We start from the raw sequence: 21,000 nt of genomic DNA, 5'->3' as shown, positions 1-21,000 counted from the left end.
GCGGTAGAAATTCTGTTGTATGTTTCCTAACGACGACAACCAACCATCTGACTGACTGTGGTATTATGCCGGAACAAAGAGCAGAAAAAAAAATCCACTGGGAAAATATTATGCCCAGGTTGAGCGAAAACGACGGATGGCGTTCAATGAAACTAATTAGAAGTTGGCCGAGCTTGCGAGACGATATGGATATGACCAGAAGTGACACGGTTGTTCTATGGGATTGGACTGTTTTTGCCGAGATGGGCATGAAATACTGTGATGTGGGCTGTTTTTTTATTTGAAGGAATTACCGGAGATGGTTAATTAGTGAAAAGGTCTCTTGGGTGATGTTGATGTTGATGTAACCATTGATGTCGATGTCGTATCGAGAGCAAATGGGATTGTTTTCCCGAATGTGAGCGTTCCATTTAGATTCATTGGTACTTGGCATGTGAAAGCATTCTATCTTATTATCAATAGAAAAAAGGAACTCTCCGATGAGCATGTACTTCTGATAAATGTGTAATTTGTGTGGAGTGGTTTTCGTCCGACACAAATTGAATGAGAGACAAAGTATTTCATCAAAATCAATTCGGTAAACGTATTACCAAATCAGACCAGCTTATTCAAATGTATACATTTACTGGAATTCTTCATGATTGTATTTGAATATTTGTTTATTTTATGGACATCATTTCTGTCAAAGAGAAGAATGTGTTGCATCACAACTACTAGTGGTGCAAATATAACCGCGAGCAATGAGGCAGCGTTCGTTTATCACGTAATGCCCAAACAAATATTGTTGGTTACAGAATAAATAAAGAAATCATAGAGTTCAAAGTTTAAGTCCAGCTAAAGCCATTACATCAACAAAAATAATTAATAAAAAATCTTTTTGTTTTGCAATGTGGAGATTTTTTGTTAAAATTTTAAAAGGGATGCATGGGAACGCTTGCGGTTTCTGACATCATCTCGCTTCGTATATCTCTGAATCGGGGGTAGTTGGGGGGAACATGCTCCAGGGTCTCCTCGATATTTGAACAGACCGGATAATGTGGAGACTCTGCGTGTCCGAATCTGTGCAGATATTTCCGGAAGCATCCGTGGCCTGACAAAAACTGGGTCAGGAAGTTAATCTCTCCATGTTTTCTGATCACCAAAAATTCATTTTAAATCAGATACTTTTTAAATTTTCAGGGTTTGAACGGCCGGCGTCAAGTTAGAGTGGACCAAGTGACATTTTTCAAATTTTGAGAAAAATGGACTTAAGGTCTAACACTTCGTAGTTTTAAGCTTGTTAAAATTTTGGTTCAATATTACTACACATCTGCACAATAAATGCGAAGTAATAATCATGAAAAAAACAAAACCCAATTCTCTAATAGAACGATTTTCTAACAATGTGAACTTGGTCCACTCTGACTGAACCAAAGACCACCGTTCAGTAATTTGGTTCACTCTGAGTGAACAATTTCTAGGAAAATAACAATCATTTGATACTTGCATTGTCAAACTGGGTGCCTATCTCTAAAATAAACAGACTATAAACATCCTTCGACATTAGTATCGTAAATTCTTCAATAATCCATATCTTCAATCCCCAAACCAGTTGCATTGCAGTAGCTTGGAAATTTGTTTGCAGGGTCAGGGCATTAAAGACCAGAAATATTCAAATATGCGATCAGTCACAGTGGACCAAGTGAAAATCTTGAGTAAGGGTCAAAATATACTGGTCCAATAAGCGGGTTCTTCGACATTCCATATAGACACCATAAGGACTGTTCTGTTATAAAGTGGACACCTTGTTTATGCTATATCTTTTTTATTTATTGATGAAATCGTAAACGGTTTTCTGTGTATCGTTCAACTATCATTCTACAATGTTATGAAAATACAGAAACTTACAAAATGCTTTCGGTTGAAGAACTAAATAGTTTTTGCAAAAACTAAGAAAAACTGTTCGTCAAGTTTAAGCATTATTTTTCGCTTAAAAAAACCTAAATTTAATGAACAAATTGTATGTTGGTATCCTTTACTATTCAACTTAAGGTAGAGCTTTTAAAAACATCAATAATATTCCATCAGTTCCTGACGCTGAGTCACTTTAGTGATCTATTCCTTATGGTCAAATTTGCTGATACACCATCTTTTTACTATCAGCAAAAAAGTAAAGTAATAAGCGTGTTCAAAACTGGTTTAGATTACTAAAGAAACTATATATGTATAAAAAAAGCAAAATCTTGAGTTTTAATCGCATTCTTGGGTACCAAATTTACCCTTTATGGTCGTTTTATTGAAATATACCATACTTTTAAAATTATATACGCATGTTTATCGATCTAGAGCAAACTGTAAGCGTTTTTCTCAAAATATTTTGATAGGTAGTCTCAGAATAACACATTCTGAAAATAATACATGGAAAAAAATTTTGTTTTAATTCAAGCAGTGTTCCCAATCTTGATGATTGTCATTGTGCTTTGAGTGGTCTTCTGAAAATAAATTATTTGTTTTTCTATTGTGCTTAAAATATGACGTGGGGACTAAATCAGCAACTCTATGAAGGCGTAAGTTATTTTTATTATAAATACTATATTATTACTTCCGTCTGGACGTACTTTAAACCTTAAAATTCTACTCATATCAGTTCCATTTAAATTTAAGATATTTTTCTTTAAAAAAAATGATAAAAAATGATTTTATGATATCAACAAAATTGCTTCTCCAAAAATAACTTGATATTTTTTAGCAAGCTTCTAATTGATGATGCTTTCTAAGTACAACCATTTTTTGAAAATAAAAAATATAAATTGTCGAATTTTCCTGCCGATTTTTAATAATCCTTGATTTTGATAACCTCCAAAAATCGACCGTTCTAAACGTTGTGCCTCATTAGTGTGAAATCATATTATTTTGATAACTTTTTTTATTACCACAGCATTGTACAATATTAGTCGAACGATGTACAAAAAACCGATTTCGAATTCATTGATAAAATAAAAAGATATTGCATGTCCAAGGTGTCCACTTTATAAAATGAACAGTCCTTACAACTACCAAAACTACTACTAATCCATTTTATTTATCATCCGAAGTAAATTTGTTACATATCTCTCGCAGTTTACAACATTTATCAAATCTGATCAAAATGAAATGGAGGTATGATAATTTCGCATCTAATGAAATAATTATCCAATTTTCCTCCCCCAAGCTGAATGCTCGTGCATTTTTCTTAACATTGCTCATGAGATCTTGGACGAGGCTTTGCCAATCTTTCTTACACCATTTCTCCCAGGTTTTCTTTAATGCTTCATAGATTTTTAATATTTTTCCGCTTTTCTTCAACTTCTTTTACGGCAGACAATTAATCGTTCCATATAAAAATATAAAATTTCCATAAAAAATGCAAACTTTGCCAGTAAAAAAAACAAAAGTAAAATCAACAGAAAAGTTAAAAATTTCCATAAAAAAATAAAGAAGTGCATAGAAAAAACAAAATTTTCCATAAATAAAAATAATTGAGCAATAAATAGATTCAAAAGAGCAGTAGAATCGACAATAATCTCACTAAAAAATATCGAAGTTTACATTTAAAAACCTCAAAATGTCCCTATTTTCTTCACAGAAAGCAAGAAATAATTATAAATTTTCCACAAAAAAAGCCAAAATTTTCAATAAATAAATAATAATTCGCCCACAATAAATCAAAAATTTCCATTCAAAAAATCAAAAAGAACAATAGCTGTAAATGCAAAGTTGCAATAAACAAACCCAACTGAGCAATTCAAAATGACAATCAATACATGAAAATGTTATAGAAAATTCCAATATTTAAGTAAAACTTTCCATATAAATAACGTAATTTTCCAATAATGAGTAATAATGTGTGTAATGGATTTCATAAATTTTCAGTCAAACTGAAGCATTGTTTTCACAATTGGAGCTAATTAGTCGTCGTATGTAGATGAAGTACAGTCAACCCTCCATGAGTCGATATTTAAGGGGCCATCAACTCATGGAAATATCGAGTCATGGAACTGCAATGCTTAGGAAAGCTGTTTGAGGGGACCATCATAGTAACCATGAAATATGATTTTTAGTATGGTTCCATGAGTCGATATCGAGTAATGGAACATCGACTCATGGAGGTTTAACTGTAATTGCATTTTAGAGTTCGATAATTAATTACGTAAGAATTTAGGGGAGGGGAGAGCGCGGAGATTGGCCGGGTTTGAAAAAATATGTCTTGCCATGTAGAAAAAAATAATGTTTCATACAAAAAATCATACATGGAGGGGAGGCGCGGCTTCGAAAAATCACAAAAAAATGTTTTTTAATACACCCATCGTTAGGCGCTACAATTTTAATTATTTCGGCAAAGTTGAAATGAAACATGGAACATGTGATATCTAATCTTCCAATATTAGGAACACTTATGTCACTGCTTGGGTTATGTCCAACTAAATTGATGGTAGAAGCTTATGCTCTCATGCCCCACCAGCCAGGGAAATGGTGTTTACAAACTAAGCATCATTTGTGGCAACACTTTATGCGGCATGATGGAACTTTGCCGAGCGCGCTAAGTGTTGTTTGACCACTGACGTAGTTGCATGAAGTTGGTGATGAGGTACAAAAGTAGCGTTACAGCATGCTTAACCTTATTTGTAGTACTGAGACAACCCATTAGATCTAAAAATTAACCTATTAGAAGATACTTTAAAAAACGTTATGTTCGTATGCAAATAAAAAAAAATATTTAGGAAAAAACTCATCAATCGAAGTATACACATTTCTGCAGCTGCTGTGGGCAGTTACACCAAAGATGAAAGTGAATTTCCGTATTATGAGTCCGTATTATGTTTAAAATCACTCGTCACTAGCTCAGTAGAGAAACCTATCATACAAAAAACACACATTATTACCGTGATGCATCATTATCCGGACACCTAAGCAACGCCGAAAGTTCAAACAGTATTTTAAATATGTTTCTGCCACATTTAGTACAAGTGTTATAGTTATTCACATAGGTACACGTCTAAACTTTGTATCATGGACCAAAAATATAGTTAACCTTCGGGCTGTCGCGCTTTTGTACTTTGTACAACAGTTATGATTTATATGCTATCATTTTGCAACAAAGATATCTATCGACACCAAACCAAAATGTATTCCTCAAGAATCTTGTTAAGAACAATACTCGACCGTTTTTATTTACAGTTTGGCCCTTTATAATACGGTTAAATCAACAAATGTACATGGAAGTCGCATAATAATGAACGCACTATATACGGTTCAAGGAATCCACAGTTTCAAATCGTTATATCTCAAAATCCAGATAATATAGAAACTTGGGGTCTTTAGTAAAGTTGTTCTGAAGTTGAAGCGCTATCTGATGGTACCTCATTTAATTCGAAATTTGACCGCTAGGTGGCACTGGTGGGCATGGAAGTTACTTTTGTTTTGCAGATATCTTAGGAGCCTGTCCATTTAGAAAGATGGTGTCTTCGGCAAAGTTGTTTAGTAAGTTAAGGACCATCATTTTTTAAGCTAGTTGATTCAAATTTTTTCCACTAGGCGGCGCTAGTGAGCATGAAACTTTTGTTTGCAGATATCTCAGGAGCCTGACCACTTTGAAAGATAGAATCTTCGGCAAATTTGTTCAGTGGCTCAAGGGCATCATTAATTGAACCAAAAAATAGGATATTTTGCCACCAGGCATGAAATTTTTGTTTGCGGATACTGCAGGATCTTGACTTTTTAGACAGGTACCTTCGGCTAAGTTGTTCAGAAGCTCAGGGACTATCATTATTTTACAAAATCTCGAACTTTAAAGATTAAACAAAAAAAGAATTTGAGCTACTGAACAACTCTGCCGAAGACGCCACCTTTCTAAGTGATCAGGATCCTGAGATATTTGCGAAACAAATATTTTATGCTCACTAGCGCTGCCTGGTGGCAAAATTTCGAATCAATTAGCTCAAACAACGATAGTCCTTGAGTTACCGAACAACTTTGCCGAAGATGCCATCTTTCTAAGTGGTCAGGATCCTGAGATCTGCGAAACAAAAGTTTCATGCTCACTAGCGCCGATAGTCCTTGAGCTACTGAACAATTTTGCCGAAGACGTAATCTTTCTAAGTGTTCATACTCCTGGGATATTTGCAAAACCTAGGGTGTTGTACAAAGTACAACGCGCGACTACTCCCGTTACAAAAATTCGCGCGACGACCGAAAGGTTAAGAATACAAATATAGCTATGAATATAAATTACAAACCAACATTTACTGTTTAATTTTATATTTAATTTGCTAAATACTATCAGAGTGTCCGGATATTGGTACCGTCCGGGTTTTGATTCACCACGGTACTCATTATTGGAAAATTACGTTATTTTTATGGAAAGTTTTACTTAAATATTGGAATTTTCTACAACATTTTCATGAATTGATTGTCATTTTGAATTGCTCAGTTGGGTTTGTTTATTGCAACTTTGCATTTACTGCTATTGCTCTTTTTGATTTTTTTAATGGAAATATTTGATTTATTGTGGGCGAATTACTATTTATTTATTGCAAATTTTGGCTTTTTTTGTGGAACATTTATAATTATTTCTTGCTCTTTGTGAAGAAAATAGGGACATTTTGAGGTTTTCAAATGTAAAATTCGATATTTTTTAGTGAGATTATTGTCGATTCTACTGTACTTTTGAATCTATTTATTGCTCAAAATTTCTTTATTTATGGAAAATTTTGTTTTTTCTATGCACTTCTTTATTTTTTTATGGAAATTTTTAACTTTTCTGTTGATTTTACCCTTGTTTCTTTACTGGCAAAGTTTGCATTTTTCATGGAAATTTTATATTTTTTTATGGGACGTTAATATTTTAGCCCTTCATTATTGTCCAAAACTTTTCGATCGGACGAAGCTCTGGTGTATTTGGGGGGTTCACTTCCTTCGAGACCACATTAACGCTCTTCACTTCGTACAAATGCATTACAGGCTTGGGCTTGGCGTAATGGCACGAAGCGAAATCCGGCCAGAACAGCGTGTAACCACGGCAAGAGCGAAGGAAGGACATCAAGCGCTTCTGCAAGCATTCCTTTCGATAAATCTGCCCGTTTATGGTGCCGGTTGTAACGAACGGCTTGCTGTACCGTTCGCACTCGAAGATCGCTTGCCACAGCAGGTAGTTCTACGCAAATTTGTCCATCTTTCTCTTCCGGAACATCCATGCGGGACTGACAAAAAACTTGATGCCGGGAAATTGTTTGGTGTCCGCCTTGATAGACGACGAGACAGCCTGGATTGACCAGCCATTCAGGGTACAGCTTCCACGCACGCAATTTTGCCAGCGTGTTTTGCTTGTCAGTCCAGTCAGAAAGGCACTGGTCTTAAAAACACGTAGCTCAGCCCGCTGGACAAACCACTTCGACGAATTAACCTTTTTGACTACATCTCGGGTGGAAAGGTTCGGGTTATTCTTGAAGAACTGTCTTATCTTCCGCGTCTTCTCTGGGTATTCCGTTTTCGGTTTTCAGTCGCTTCCAGCTCGATGGTCGTCGTCTCCTGGAATATCTTTCAAACGCAGGACACTGTGGAATGGTGGATTCCAAGCTTCATGCCGATCCATCCCCTGTAAGAGCTCTTCTCATTGTTTGTGTATTCAGCCATTCCATGAAAAACCGATCTAGTGGGTCTCCGAATTCCGTGAAAATTTGCTATTTTGTTCCTTATCCGAAATAAGGATACACGTATTTTTGGATTTTTTGATTAGGGTGACAATTTCCGAAATAGGGTGACCAGAAAAATCGCGTAAAATTTTCTGAACTTTTAAGAAAAAATGAGAGCAGCAATAGCCCCTTTGGTCCTGAGGCCTTCAAAACACGAAAAAACGGAAACTATTGAGTTTTTTCATGTAAAAAACACAATTTTTGTGAAATTTTATATTTTTCCCGAAAAGTCAAAATTTTTAGCCTTCATTTCGTCCAAAAAGATTGAAAATCGGTCAAACGGTTCAAAAGTTATAATTTTTTTAAAAATAAAAATTTTGCAAAATCGCGATTTTTCTGGTCACCCTATTTCGGAAATGGTCACCCTAATCAAAAAAATCCAAAAATACGTGTATCCTTATTTCGGATAAGGAACAAAATAGCAAATTTGCACGGAATTCGGAGACCCACTAGATCGGTTTTTCATGGAATGGCTGTATTAGAGTGATGCAAATATTGAAATTTAAGCGTCCTCCAAAAGTTTCAAATTATTTCAAAGAAATTTGACTGTGCACACGCCATTTGAAGTTTATATGAAGATTACTATGGAAAACGCCAGCCTTTTGTTTTCAGCCCTCTATCTTTTCGTCTTAATATTTTATATAAAAGTGAACCAACTCTTCTCGTGTAAAGCCCTTTTAACTACAACTTTGCCGAAGACCACATTTTGATTGGACGTCAGGATAAATTGTTATTCATAATCATAAAGTGGGTTTGCCTGTAGTTTGCTTCACCAACTGTTCGGCAGGCAATATTGGTGCTTTTCTATAGATTATTATGGTGTCCGGCCATTAGGCCGAATGCCGTTTGGCCGAACGCCATTTGGCCGAATGCCATTTGGCCGAATGCCATTTGGCCGAATAACAAACAAAAAGTAATCCAATTGCTACAACAGGATTCAGAAGAGTGGTCCAATAACTGTAATAGGATGGGACATCATGTTTGTTTGTTGAGAATGAAAAAAATCGACTTGTTAATTCAGGACGAAGTTGTGAACTTCACACCGTTTCGAGACAAACCAATCATCTCTGGGTTATCAACGGTGTGCTGAAGTTTAAAATGATTTTCAATTATTTCATCCGAAATTTTTCCTTCTTTTAAACATGGACTATTCTTTCGAGTTCTACTGTTTTCATTACTATCCAGGTTTTTACGCTAGCCATAAAACAACTGGGGGTAATTCGATTTAGACATTTTGTGCCAACAGATTTTATAGTTCAATCAAAGTAGGCAGTAAATCTAGTTTTTTGATTGAGATGTCAAAAATTTTCACAACATTTGGAATGTGCTCAGGATTAGTATTTCGAAATACTGTTTTATATTCGTTCGTTCGTCTAATTTCTATTATACTTTTTGGGCTTTCAAAGAGGATTTTAGAAGACGCGTCGTTTTTTTATGAAATGATATACAAGCAACCTTACCTGCATCTTTGACTCTTTTACTCGGTAGGGTAACACATTTTTGCTCATACTTGGTTGAACCAACGAAAGTTCCGTTGCGATTATCTCAAATCCAAATTGAATCAAGCTCCTGGAATCTCGAAGAAACTAACAAACTAGAGATTTAGGTTCATATCTTCATAAATTTTTAATAAATAAGACAATTTTAATGAATATTTAGTATTAATATTATTTGGTTAACTCTCATCAAAAATGAGGGTTGTGTATTGAGAACATTCATGGTTATTTATCACTAGTGGTCCCGGCAAACTTCGTCTTGACATCAAGTAGGCTGTTGGAAAACGTCATGTAATGATGACACATTAGTTTTCCCCGGTTTTCTCGATTATTCCGGAGACTTTCCCAAACTTTTTTCTCACACGAACACGTCGCACCCCTTGCCGTGTGCAACTGTGAAAAACTGACGCCAATCCGTTAATCCGTTCTCAAGTTATTTCGTGACATACAAACATCACTCTATTTTTATTTATATAGAAGATATTACGCAACGTGTAATGTAGTTGAGGGGACTCGTCTCATGCGCTGCTCGGCGCTATGGCTCGCCATCGGTATCCAAGTCGTGAAACAATTGCTTAGTAACGAAGAACCTCTACAACTATCTTCTCCTCGTTATGCAGGTGTCTAGATGGCCTACAAGATATGGTCGAAGACTCGCGATCCAAGGGTTACAATTTAAATCCTCCTTGAACTCTTTTATAATCACTTCAATTATTGCGCTGAATTCTAAACAGCACATGTGACGGAGCGCATGAGACCGCAGTGAGACACATCTCATGCAAAATGAGGCGCACCAAAAAAGGTCTCACAATATACTGCGCTCCCGTGCGCTGGCAAGCAAAGAGGCTCCTGCACCTAAGGTGACAGCACGTGCACAGTAACTCTACGCACGCATTTTAAGTTACTTGATGATCCTTGAAGAAATCGGTTTATATATTCTGCAGTATTAATTTGAACCAAAGGCACACATTTCTTGCTCGTTGCACCGTTGCACATCAACCTAAAATATTAAAACGATTAGAATCAAATAGGCAATTTACAAAAATTCAATTTCCGAAAACACAATATTGTAAGCTTGACTTTTCTATGTCAACATAACATTTTTTTCACTGTTAGGCTTGCTTTGATCAAGCTATATAAATTATAGTGCGTGCAAGAAAAGTCAAACGGGGGTGATTTACGTAAATTTATGGCATGCTAGCGTAAAAAGCTGGATTGGCAATAATTTCGCTTGCATTTTAATTGGGAATTACACCTTTTTTAAATCATCGGCAGTTCTTTAGGGATATACTGATCTAACGATTATTTGCATTACATTCGCTTATGTTTTCATAGACGTTTTTTTATTATTTCAACTAAAGGCTGTTTTTTCCAAGAAAAAAATATTGCTCATAATTAATTATTGGCAACAATTTCACTTATATTTTTTTTTAATTTCTGTATTAGTATCATTCTATACATTACATTCATTATTTCTTATATCTAGGTGTTCTGTGTTTTAAGACAACACTATCATCCTAATTTGGTAAAACAAATCTAAGATTTTATTAACATTTTGTTAATAACATATTACATTTCATTTGCCGTAGCAGTTCAGATTTTTTACAGGTGAGTTGATTTCACCTGCTTTTAAGGGAAAAAACGCTTTGAATATACTTAACCTAACTTAACCTAAACATATAACGCATTAATCGTGGCAATAGAAGATTGTAACGATTTTTGCCTGAAATTATTGATTATTTTATTTGAATTCACTTATATTTTAATTGGGGATTTTGCCTTCTTTAAATCATCGGCAGTTCTTCGTAGTTATACTAATATAACGATTATTTGCATTAGCTTTGCTATATTTTCATATGAGATTTTTCCTTCTTTTTACCAAAGGCTGTTCTTCCATAATTATTGGATTTAAGGTGTTAATAACGTATTGTAACCGTTATAGAGTCTTATTCAAAACAGCACAATGGTTATAAGAGCTGTTATTCTTTTCCAAAATTGTAAACTGAACTCAGCACCGTTGATTGCATGAAGCCGTAAATCAAATATCTCGGCGTACACTCACGTCAAAGAAGCTCACTGTTTCTCCGTTGTCAAAAGAATATGCCAATATTTCGTGTTATCAAAAGCTGCATTTTAATTTGATTGCAAGAACCATGAAATAATTTATTAGGTACGATTCTTGAGGAATCTAAACAAACAAATCCTGCAGAAGGACGGGTAAGTCGTAAACCGTTTAATCACGGTCAAAAGATGATTACAAACACAATGAAAAAAATCTCTACTGGCAACTGTTGCCGCTAGTAGAGAAGTTCTTCTTTCAGCTCTGTTCACAGCACTGCTTACACCTGAAACTAGGGAGTTTCTATTTCTTTCCACAAAAATTTGATGACAAAACTGATACACCATTTGATTCAATTACTTATGACGTTTTTGTTCCAGTGTAAAAGCCACTCATGTAGTGTTTTGTTTTTAGTTTTAAGTGGATAGGTCACTTTGTCTCTCCATATAGCAGAGTGGTTAATGCAGTGTTTAGGTTGCGAAGGTTAAAAGTCTAACCTTAAGTTGTTCTGTAAATCCTGAAATTGAGCTTTCTGATAATGAAAACCGATTTGGTTCAAAATGAAATGTGTAGAATTTTGTCTGCGGAATATGATGAATCGGTAATGTAAGTTCGTTTACTATTAGGAGATAAGGCAATTTGATTATTTTTTGAGTAGTAATTTTTGCTGCGGTATTTTAGTATTTGATGTGTATGTACATACATACAGTGCTGTTCTGAATAATAGCAGCGCCTGTCGATTTTCATACAAAATGCTCAACTTTGACATGCTGTAGTTTTGTTCCCTTTCAAGCAATCGAGCTAAAATTTTCTCCACAGAACTACAAATATAATCAATTTTGTAACTACAAAATTTCAGTTTTTTCTGAGTCCCTGCCGAAAAGTGAGACACTAGGTGAAATTTTTCGAAAAAATAGCAGTTTTTCATTTTAAAATTTTTCTTTTACAAATATTTTAAACATTTTCGGTTTAGGTGTAGGTTTGATAAGTAGGAGGAGATTGTTCCAATGGTAAGTGATATACAATTTAAAACTATAATATCAAGCCGAAATTCAAATTTTTTAAAACTGCTATTTTTTCGAACAATTTCACCTAGTATCTCACTTTCCGGCAGGGGCTTAGAAAATTTTGAAATTTTGTGTTTACAAAATTGGAAATATTTGTAGTTCTGTGGAGAAAATTTCAAGTCGATTGCTTGAAAGGGAACAAAACTACAGCAAGTCAAATTTGAGCATTTTGTATGAAAATCGACATGCGCTGCTATTATTCAGAACAGCACTGTACATACATACACACAGGGTCGGATTTACAAATGTAAGGTCCTGGGGGCTATTATCGTGTATGGGCCGTTCTCCCAGAAAAAAAAAACATTTTGATACTTTAACATTGACTAGATATTTGCAATGTTTTTATAAGGTTTAAATTACCAGAGTCGAACCAATTTGAAATTGGAATTAATGTAGATAATGTACTTTTTTTAAATTTGTTTGATGATTCTATTCTTATAGGTAGGGAAAAACACCAATTTTCGATCCAACACTAATTTTTGACCCATCCATACGATTAGAGTAAGGTGGGGCAAAAGTTCGACCTTAGTGGTATTATCAAAGTTTCCAGGAAAACAATAGCAGTTAAAACAAAACAAATACCATACAGTGAACCTTAAACATATTGGCTATAATTTTGCTGAACAAACTTGTGTCAAAATATTTACCCATTTTTAGTTATAACAGTTTCAAAATTGATTGTCTTATTCGAACTTTTGCCCCACCGGTGGGACAAGAGTTCGAATCTAGTGTGGGGCAAAAGTTCGCTGGCTATAACACAAAATATCGATCCTTTTATGACAGGCATACTTTACACCAGCCGTAAACTTAAGTTTAACGAAAAATACACACTAAATTTTCATCAAAAAATTGCCCAAAACCGGGTTGATTGTAATATACTCAAAAATAGCAGTTTTTCGCAAAACTAAGTGGAAATGTAAATTTTGGTGACAGTTTTCACACGATCAGACAAATTTAACGAAATTTGAAGATAATATGTGGATTTTTGGCAATTTGAAAATTTTTACGTGATTTTTTACATGGGTCGAACTTTTGCCCCGCTGATTTGAACTTTTGCCCCACTATGGGCCAAAAATTGTTTTCAAGCATTTACGCAAAAACTAATACACTACAAAGCATCCTTATGAAAAGCCTAGAAACGCCCTTACATAAAATATCGAAAAAGATTTTATCTTCAATTGGTTCCACGCAACGAAAGTTTGACCAAAAATTACAATATTCACGTCGAAAAACAACAAATAGCCATAACTTTTCCAAATCTCAATCGATTTTTATGATATTTGGATTGAAAGTCTCTTACTTGAATAGCATTCGAACCACCATGACATTTATAAGATTTGTTTTGAATTGAGCTAGAAATCTTAAAAAGAAACTCTTACCCCACTCGAACTTTTGCCCCACTTTACTCTACTGTGTATGGAAATCCGAAAATTAGCACCGAATTGTTGTAGGTCGAAAATTAGAGCTTTTCCCCTACCTTAATTCAAATTATTTTTATTCTACTCATGTTTAAAATTCAAGTTATTGAACAAACAGATTTATTTGACAGTTTTAAGTTGAAAAAAAAATGGTCGTAGGGCTGGTAGCAGGTCTTGAGACTTCCCAATAAATATTTTTATGGAATAAGAGTTGAACCAACCACTCTCAAACATATTTCAGCTGAATAAACTGTTGTTCAGCTACTAATGTTTGTTGGGTAGGTTTCTATTTTAATGAAAGTCTCTGAATAGTGGAAGACCTCTAACGTCTCTATTTCAATCAAAATGCTCTCTAGAGTCACTTTTTCCCTCATCAGGGTTACAGTGAATCCCGTGGCACAATTCTACGGGCTCCAGAGAAAAAAAAATCAAAGGCTTCAATGCAGCTTTTCAGCAGGTTCTTTATGCATTTCCTCTCATATATCACATAGAAATCAAGAAATTCGAAATCAAGAATTCAAGAAATCTTCTATTGATTTTCCCAGAGAGACTCATACTGGGATCCCTCTACAGTAAATTCTGGAGATTCCTCAATCAATTCTCCCAGAACTTCTTCCAGCGATTTTGCAAAGGATACTTAGAGGATTTTATCCAAGAAAACCTTGAGCACTCCACCGATTCACCTCCAGTTATTTCCACAGGGATCACCCGGATTTTTTTTTTTCCAAAGACTATACTAGGAGTTTGATAACAATTTTGAATATTTTACACCAACTTGGACTGATTAAGCCATTGTGGTGGTTTTGAACATTGCATCAATCATTTGATTCAATTGTTCAGTTAAAAAAATCAAAATCAGAGACAGACATCTCACTATAAATAGGTGCATTTTCTGATAATTTTTGATGGGATTATCCGTTAATGTGATGGAATTAGATCGAATAGGAGTTTCCTGCAGGGGCAGGAGTTTTTCCATACGATTTGAAACAAATTGTACTGATTGTCCGTTGAAATTTTAAGAGGAGGAGTTGTAACTGCCTGCTACAATATCGGCATATGAATTAGCTTGATCCACTCGAAATTAAAAGATTGGAACGCTTACCCAACGGAAGAAAATTAGCTTGTGAATGATCATGATTACAATCCAGCTGATGGATATGATTCTTGATCAAGCGATCGTTAACTGAAAAATGAGCATTGTATGAAACTCTACCAATGAAATTCTGGGAACGAGAAACATTACCATTCATCTGCCTGAAGCGAGCCTTGACGAATCGCTTACGCGAAGGGCAATCCCAAAAGTTAGACTTATGAATGCCAAAGCAATTTGCGCATACAAACTTTTTTGTATCTTCCCTTACAGGACAGACGTCCTTAGCGTGAGAAGAATGCTCGCAAATCATACATTTAGCATCCATGCGGCAATGTTTTGTACCATGAACCCACTTTTGGCACCGACGGCACTGAGTGGTGTTCTGGTAATTTCCTGCAGGTTTCTGGAAATGTTCCCATGTCACATAGACATCAAACATAAGTCTTGCTTTTTCCAAAGGTTTAATATTATTTTTGCAATTCCGTTGCAAATCAATTAACTTTTCATTGAGAAGTTGATTAACATAACGGCCTACTTTTCCTACTGAGAAAAACAGTGCTGAAAAGTGCTACTTTTCAGCACTCTTTTCAGTACTGTTTTGGTAGGCACCATCCGAACAACCCAGCCTCTTCATGCCATTTGTGCTTATTTGCGCGGCATGTGAGTCGAGACGAGTCCTTCTCACCTCGGGTGATGTGAGGCGACTAAAGCTAATCCAATGGGAGCGAGTCGACAATTGTTCCTCATTCGACTCATCTCGCCTCACATGCCGCGCAGAATTAGCATAATTGCATCTGATCCGTCGTGCGATCTGATTCCGACAGGGGCTGTCCATTCACCACGTGATCAGTTTTTTGGGATTCCTGGTCAACCCCTTCCCCCCTCGTGGTCATTTGTCCATACACAAATTTATAAAATTTGTATGGACCGTGATCATTGGCCAGACGCTCCCTCTCCCCATGAATGACCACGTGATTCTGATTTGGAATCGAATAGTCCAACATTTGTAGTCAGCAACTGTTTGTGCTGTCTTACCTGATTTCGATGGGAGCGTGAAAACTTGTGACATGGGTAAGTACTACTGTATCACAGCCTACGTGATTGAAAAGTACTGAATTGATACTACGCATGGATGTGTGCCCATGTGGGTTCTCTTGAAATGTTTGTTTGTGCTTTTAGAGTTCATCCAGCTGAAATGGCATTTTTTTTAAATAGCAAAAAAATTTGTAGGCAACTCGTTGCAAAACTCGATTTTTTCAGCACTCGTTGTATTTATCCAACTCGGCGAGCCTCGTTGGATAAATGTACAACTCGTGCTGAAAAAATCATCATTTTGCAACTTGTTGCCTAAATAACTATTACATCACTTTTGTTATAGTGCACTCAATAATATTCTTGAGAAAGCCCTTTCCGAAGAATGCCATCATTCTCTTTTTCAAAATGATTGCTTGGACTGGAGAAAATCGAATCAAATCATTTATACCATTTTCGATATCTTCAAGTGATTTATAGATTACCACCGCTAGCTTTCACTAACGGGTCCAACGAAAAATCGAAAGCACGGGTCCAAACAAGGATAGTAAAGGGATTAATTGTAGCAAAATGGTACTGAAAAGTACTGCTTTTATAGTACTGAGAAGTACTGTTTCATTGCTTTAGGTAGTTTGAAAAAAAACTTCCATACGATGCGCACTTGGTTTGCAACTTCATGTGAAGAAAAAATTTAGGTATACGAAAGTTTCATAATGACCCCTAGCTAATTAGTGTTGTTAGAAGCAAATATCTCGCTTTATGAAGGAAATTGTCCTCCTTCATATAATCATTAAGCCAGACAACTGACTAGAATGACTGGACCTGTTTACATCAGGTTCATGTTCCCTTAGGAAAGTTCTAATCTTCCTGAAAATCCCCAAAGTCTGCAAAAAAAAACTCCCACTCACTCAACCCGAACCATGACTTACTACAACCCTCACCCCCCTCCGATAGCTCCCATTTTCACCGGAAGCATTCATACACCAACTTGTTGAGCCCTCGACGCTTATTTTCGATCCACTCGACACAAGCTGGCTAGCGGGAATCGACAAAAACGGACACCATCAACAAAAGCTCCGAGACAAAACTCCGTCGGAGTCGCTGCAGCAAAACTCTTCTCGCTCATCTTCAACCGGTCGCAGCGAGGTACCTATAGCCGGAGTGCTTCATTGTTATCCTTCCGGGAGGCATCATAACAACAACCAACGGCCCCCGAGCGCCCTTCCCTGCCCAGAACTACGCTCCTACCTCTCATCACATCCATCACCCGGAGCATGATGCAAACCTGGGAGGATCGATGAAAAAACACATCTGCGACTGTGAGGCGAACGAAGCTCTCAAGTCATGATGGGATCGTTTCGGGTGTGCTTTCTTCGCGATTTTCCCACGTTGCGGTGTTCGGGTTAACGGCGGTGGCACTCACTCTCGTTGTTTTCTTGTGGGGAAAGCTCGGTTGCTGAGAGAGGCGACGGCGAAAAGAGAGTGTAGCGTGTGTTGTCACGCTAGCAGAATCCCATACAGTGATGCCAGATGTACAGAATGTATGGATGTTTTGATTTCATATGCAGATAATGTCTGTGGGAATCAATGTTTTGCTACAAAAATCATTTTTTACAAAATTTGAACAGCTTTTATTGGAACTTTCTGTAATACCGTCGATGGGGGTGACAATGGGTCTAGGGGGTGAGATTGGGTCAAAACGGAAAAATATGTTTTGTGAAATATTTCAGCTAATAACGCTGATATTACTAAAATTAATAATTCATATGTTAGGGAACATATTATTGCACATGATTCATAACAATATACTTTTTTAGAAATAGTAGTTTTTGTTTACTACATCAATAAACTTGCATGTTGAAACTAGATAAAATTTACAACATTAAATTTCTCCTGTACAAAGTATCACGCATGTACTCTAGCCTCTATCGTTGTATTAGTAGAATGTTGAAAGTCTTTCCATTACACATCACAGGTATTTTCCGGAATCTGTTTGATTTTCCAACAAAAAAATCATTTTTTTCGGTACGATGTCTAAAACATTGAAAATGGGGGTGAGATTGGGTCAAGCAAGAACGATAGTAAATGAAATTCCAAGTCCACTTTTTTGACATTTCACGGTACAGGGTGTTCTCTTTTTTCGTTAAGATGTGTTTATTCTTTCTAAATACAGCATCTCTGAAACATCAAACAAGTCTACTTGAGTATTCCGTGCATTGAATAACAATACAACGCATTTTGACAACTTCTCAAACCAGCAACTGTGTTTCGTGCGCAGCAACATCGTAAATTTTTATCAAAAGGGTGTTTTTTTTTCTAAATTTGATTATTTATCAGTGTTTTCATATTATAGAAACATCTCACGGAAGTACAAATGAGTTGGATCGCTGAAATGCTGGGATTATGACGTCAACTTCTGCATGAAATTTATTGATCGTGGAATGTCGCACCGAAATTTAACTATTATCACTGTTTCAGTACACCTTTAGGGAAACTGAATGGGCTTTATAGCAATGGGGATGAGACTTTGAAGATAATTTGAGGGAAAAACCAAGAAAATTTATGTAAACTTGACGATAAATGTTGGGTTTACGTATTTTTCTTATAGCTCTTCAATTTCCAGTAATATTTCTTTTAAGTGGGTTTATCATACTTGTGAAAAATCTTAGATATCTTTTTGTCTTGTTTGCATCGTTTTTTGTCAAAATTTTTCAGTTGTGAATGGTTTTGAAATCATATTCTCAAAAACAAGTTATTTAAATTACAGTGACCCAATGTCACCCCCTCTATGGGGTGAGATTGGGTCATTTTTCATTCACTTGTGGTGCCGCTGTGAATAAATATTTGTCTTTAATTTTTTGAACAGTTGTTAATGTACCATCAAAGTACATACACACCAAATTTGAAGTTTATTGGAGTTAAATTGCGATAGTTATTCAAAAAATAAATCGCACATATCCCTTTTTGACCCATTGTCACCCCCAACGACGGTACCTAGAAAGTAATATATATTTTTCGTGGTTTTTGTTTTCAGCAGTATTCTCAAATAACGAAATAGCGGCGTGATGATTATAGTGCAATTACAGTGAAATCTCCATGACTCGATATCGACTCATGGAACCATACTAGAAACAAAATTTCATGGTTACTATGATGGTTCCTTGAAACAGCTTTCCAAAGGACTGCTGTTCCATGACTTGATATATCCATGAGTCGATGGTCCCTTCAATATCGACTCATGGAGGTTTCACTGTATACAACTGACATGCCCTATATTAGCGGCCTCATAAGTTCAAAAAGGCGAATAAGCAGATTGTCAGTTGCTTGACTTTTCTGTTTTGCTTTTAAGTTAGAATTAGTGTTTAGAACAAATAACACAGAGAAAAGTTGTCCAGAACTGCAAAGCCAAAAGAAAGTTGTTTTCACTAATATGATTTAGGTAGAGAAGAAAAAACTACACTGGAAAACCCTTAGTTCTTAGTTTGAAATCGCGAATCGAAGTACAGTATGGCCCAATCAAAATGCGACAATTATCTTATCGTGTTTTATGCTGGTTTTATGTAGAATATTAATCAATCAAATTGTCATTTAAAAAAAAAAACAAAATTAAAACAAACATCACAGCCAGCACGTAGTTTTCGACTTTTATCTGTTTTCTCAAAAACTTATCCGCAAAAATACTCAAAAAATTGCAAATTTGTTCAGAGATGTTTTCCGAGAATTATATTGATCGCACCGAAAAATTCGCCTTACCATATTTTTAGAATTTGCTTCACAATTTTCTTGACCAATCATATCCATATCCAATTCATCAAATATGTAGAGTAACAAGTAAAACAACGGTTTGAGAGAACTTATAGGGAATTTTTTTGGATAATTTCAGCTTAGTTAAAATTCTAAAATTAGTTAAAATTCGAAATTCTGAGGATTTTCCTGACAGGATAGCTTAACTCGTTTTGTGGGGTTTACTCCAAAAAATCTTGTTCCTTTTCTTCGTCTTTAATGATGGACAATGTTTGACTAATAACAGATGGATGTTTTTAAAAAAGTATTTCTATATGACATATTAGAAAATGTTTTGCATGAACTTCGAAGTTTAGTGATACTATTGCGAACAGACTGATACAGCTACTATTTTTTTATAACTGCTATAATTATTGTGGTAGAACTTTAGAAGTAAAAAACGTAAATTTTGGTGATAAACGTAAGGTAAAATTTAACTAAATGCAAACTTTAGAGAATTTGTTTGAATAACTTTGAAAATTTGTTGAGGAATTTTCGATGGGCTTTTTGAAATCAGGTAGTTGTACAAATAATTTTCAAAACGCCTAGAGTTTACTTTACGTAAGTGTAGTTGTTTGGAGTATGAAAATATTTTCGTACAAAATTTTCTAAGAAAACATCAAGCGAAGGAAAAAGAGAAAACAATTTTTTTAGTTCAATTTTTGAAAATATACTGGAATCAACTTGGACATAAAAAGAAGATTGAGAAGAAATTATTGTCCTCAAGGGGAATTCACGTTGAAAGTATGAACAAATCTTAAAATATTATTTGACTTATTTCAATATTCCTTGAGGGATCATACTAACTGTTTTCAAGGAATGTCGAAAGGTGGCTTCCAAAACTTTGCTACAAATATGTTGAAAATCAGTCAAACTTATAAATTATAAAAACGTAGTTGAGATCAATAAGTTTATTGATGCCAAATTACTTAAGAAAATGTAAGCAAAATGAAAGTAAAACATTCTTACAGAAATAAAAAAAACTATTGCAATTTTGTTAGACTTTCTCGCACCAGGTTATAATTCTGCCATCCATCTGGAGTAACCATAGCTAGTTTGAATTTCCTTGAATTAAGCCTAGTTTTAGTTGCCTTAGAAATCTTGCCCATTTTGTTGGGCATTATACAAGTTGAAGTTATTGTATGGATTTCTATAGCGAATTCTTGTAAAGGAAATCAACATGACCGGCACCTCGAACAGGGCATCGTCCAGAACTATTAGAAATAATCATGCAGTGAATATGCTACTTTATGCTAAAACATAAACAAATTTTGAGATTTGAATAACTAGGATATTGACGTTTTTTTTGTACCACGGTATTTGTTTTAACGGATATATTGAAA

Source organism: Aedes aegypti, chromosome 3 (assembly GCF_002204515.2).
Source record: "Aedes aegypti strain LVP_AGWG chromosome 3, AaegL5.0 Primary Assembly, whole genome shotgun sequence".
NCBI lineage: Eukaryota > Metazoa > Arthropoda > Insecta > Diptera > Culicidae > Aedes > Aedes aegypti.
Note: the sequence above shows the minus strand (reverse complement) of the source record.